Source organism: Trachemys scripta, chromosome 1, assembly GCF_013100865.1.
Source record: "Trachemys scripta elegans isolate TJP31775 chromosome 1, CAS_Tse_1.0, whole genome shotgun sequence".
Taxonomy (NCBI): domain Eukaryota; kingdom Metazoa; phylum Chordata; order Testudines; family Emydidae; genus Trachemys; species Trachemys scripta.
The window spans coordinates 173,899,154-173,903,197 of NC_048298.1; positions in this window are offsets into that span (position 1 = coordinate 173,899,154).

Here is a 4,044-nt window from a genome sequence, read left to right on the forward strand (position 1 = left end):
GGGCTGCCCGAGCGCTACCGGCTTCGGGCAGCCCGGCTCTTAAACAGAGCCGAAGAGTCGGGGAGGAGCAGAGCTGCCATTTTCCCCGACATGTTCGGCTTTTTGGCAATTCCCCCTGGACGGGGGTTTGACTGCCGAAAAGCTGGACATGTCCGGGAAAAAGAGGATGTATGGTAACCCTAGGCTATTCTAAAAAAATATTTCTCCCTATTTCATTATCAGAAATCTCTGGATGATTAAAAAGTAGACTTCATATCATGACTCTTTGATGTAAGAGTAATAACCCAAGGACCAGATGTTATAGTCTTTTCAATTACAAAAACATGTCAAGCCAGCTGTACCCCATAAACTCTCATGGAGACATGCTTGCAGTATGTGGTTGGTTTTGTCCAGGCCTCCAGTGTACTGTATCTGTTTTTATACACACACTAGGGCTTGTTCATGTTTATTTGCATGTTTGTGTGTGTGTGTGCGCGCGCGTAAGATGTGTGTGCTTGCCTACATCCTAAGCAGGGATGGTTCAATGTATTTTGCCGCCCCAAGCACGGCAGTCAGGGAGCCTTCGGCGGCATGCCTGTGGGAGGTCCACCGGTCCCGCACCTTAGGTGTCCCCACCGTCAAATTGCCGCCGAAGCCGTGGGACTGGCGGACTTCCTGCAGGCATACCGCCGAAGGCTCCCTGACTGCCGCCCCCACAGCGACCGGCAGGCCATCCCCCGCGGCTTGTCGCCCCAGGCACGTGCTTGGTGCGCTGGTGCCTGGAGCCGCCCCTGATCCTAAGTAGGAACTACCATTTTGTCCTTATATTTTTTGTTAGGAAAATCCTAATTAATAGGACTCCATGTTTGTCACGGAGGTCAAGGAAGTCATATAATCCGTTACTTCCATTACCTCCATGTACTTCTGTGTGACTAAATCGTAGCCTTATTAATAAGTAATTAATTATTAATTTTTTACACTTTGTGCCCCTGTAACACCTTTCATGTAAGAATCACAAAGAGCTGTACAAACATTACTTGATTAAGCTTAAATAATTATCATATCCAGGTTAGTAAATACTTGCTTTCTGTCTTTACTCATGGGAATACATCCAGTACTTGTAAACTACTGCAGTTTGATGTCACTGTCTAAAAAATTCCTGAAAAATGTTTATTTCCAAGAATGATGTTATAATACACTGACCTATCACCATTATTGATAGTGTGAAGTGATGCCCAGAAGCAAAATAGTCTGGAGTTATTACTTCCAGGGATGACATCAGAGAGCACCAGTATAGCAGGTATAAAAGTCTGTGTGAAAAAAACCATGGTATCCATGGGTTAATAGTATTGCTACACATGGAGATGTCCCAGTTTTTATGGCTGCATCTGCAACATCTTCAGTCTATGCATATTCTTTGTTGGACTTTGTCCTTACCCTGGTCTTCCTCAGTGTTTACTCAGGCAAAGATGTCACTCACATCAGTAAGAACAAACTGAGTAAATCTAAGGATTTGGCCCTCTGTCAGACTAAACAGCTAGTGGTTATCAGAGTACAACACCATTGTTTCACAGTATCAGGTTGCAGCCTGGCTATCATCTGATCTGGATAACCCTTTGTATTGGTTCTTAAGATGAGACAAACCATGTTGTTGAAACTGTATGTTCTAAAATAAAATGAACACTATGTACAAATTATACATACTGAAAGCTGGCAGCCTGTGCCCAACAATAAAACGAATAAAGTTTGAGACTTTAACATTAGGAAATAACTGAAAGGACAAACTAAGTTGTTCTCTATGTTCAACTTTGAAAATAAACTATGCAGTAAGTAAATGTTTCATAACAGATATCTATGTTAATTACATATTAAAATCAAGAAAGTACATGAATATAAATGTTCCTAATTTAAGTGCTCTGACTCAGGAAATGAGAATGTTATGATACTGTTTACTCAGCTGTGCTGCATATCCTCTATATTTTATGTTATATCTTTAACTACACATATATTAGTATAGGACGGTTCATCTTTAAAGGAATAACAGAAATAGAAAATATAACATATGTGCTATGCAGCCAAATTATTACTATGGACAATAATTTTTCCTCTACTGACTGTTGAACACTTATATTCGTAAATTTAAAATTAAAGTAACTAAAGTTTTGGTGTTTTAATATCCCAGTTTGTTTTTCCTCAAAAAAAGAATTGAGAATTATTAAGTGTGAGGCTCCAAGAACACCTGAGAAAAAGTAACTAGGGCCTGTTCATGTGTGTGCAGAACACTCCCAGTTTCACTGAAGAACTGAGAATGAGGGCACCTAGCAATCTCAGAAGATTGGGCCATAATAATTAGTGGTAAAATATCTCTGTCTTTAGGACCAGGCCTTGTAACCTTAAGAAAAGAACTAGTAAGTGGAAAAGTAAGAGATCTGTTCTTTCCCAAGGATTTTGTGGGAGTCAAAACCTCAGAGCCTGCTGAGTGCTGAAGCTAAGACCTGTAAGGTTATCCTGTCCAATGATGAATGGGGCTGAAGACAGATAATTTTGTTTTAAAAAGGCTACAATTAACAACTTTGACAAATGCAGGAAAACAGACTAGAAGTGAAGATAAGATACAGTATTATCTGAATATTGCTGACACCTCCCATAAAGCCTGCATGCACTGACTGCACAGCGCACTTTTGAAAATCTGGACATCATTTGGGTACCTAAATGGGAGCTGAGCTCTTCTGAAATCTCGTCACAATTGTGGGTGCAGAATACTTAAGAAAATCTGGCCCCACATACATAAAACTAGTGATTTTGTCTACCTTCAATTGTTGGGCACTCAACATTTTGAAAATCAGAAACACAGATCACTTTAAATTGCCTTAAATTAGGCACCCAAAAACTGAAGCACCCATTATTACCAGGCACTTCTGACAACATAAGCCATATGTGGCTTTTTTGTTTGTGTGGTTTTTTTTTTTTTTTTTTACTTATTTTTATTTATTTATTTATTTTATTATAATCACATTAATGGTATAGATAGCAGATCCAACTGAATACCCCTCAGTGGGTTTATTAACATGCAATATTCAAGTCATATTAGGAGAAGATGGCCTTAGAAAATGTTAGATACATGACAAATCAGACTTTAATGTTGTTGATCTTAAGACTGCATGTCACATAAATCTGGCAGGACGAGGATAGTAGTCTGACTCACCATACACCAGATGGCAACAGTTATGTTCATACAGGGTGTGTCCCTCTGCCAGGAGTGGGGAAATTTCTCTTGCTATTTTTTGTATTGTTTGTCTTATCAAAGAACTGCTTTCACAAGATTACTCTTGTTTTAAAAACTCTTTAGTAAGTGCATGACTTATTTCCAAATATAAACTTCAGCTGTTGCAGGCTGCGTCTAGAATTTCTAAATTTAATTTTGTAAAGATTGCAGCTTTTTTCTGTCTGATATATAATGAAATAAAACAGTCAGTCAGGGTTTTGATTCACAGCACACAATCCTCCTGTCAATGTTCTTTAGGGTGACCAGACAGCGAATGTGAAAAAGCGGGACGGAGGTGGGGGGTGATAGGAGCCTATATAAGAAAAAGACCCAAAAATCTGGACTATCCCTATAAAATCGGGACATCTGGTCACCCTAATGTTCTTCAAACAACATACTCCTAAATAAACACATTGCTGCCTAAATGGCATCAACTACACAAAAGCCTCAGTGGCAGGATGAGTGTTGTTTAACTGTGGACTTGGCCAGAAAATGGTAATTCCATTTCACAGAGGATTTTGAGATTTCAGAATTAGGTTTTATTCCAGTATGGGCTACAGTTAACTTCCTTTGGTAGGACAGCAAGATTTGGATCATTCTCCCAAACCATTCCTCCCTACTTAAAAAGATATTGCATCTTAGAGCAGTAGTACCTTTCTTCTATTTCTTTGGCAGGTGGCTCTGTCTAGTTTCCAAAGAGATATAGAAGAGGTTAGAACTGAATGATATGTTTGCAATAAATAATTTTTCATTTTTTATTTGTGATTTATCTATGAACAGACCAACTCTTATTAATATAT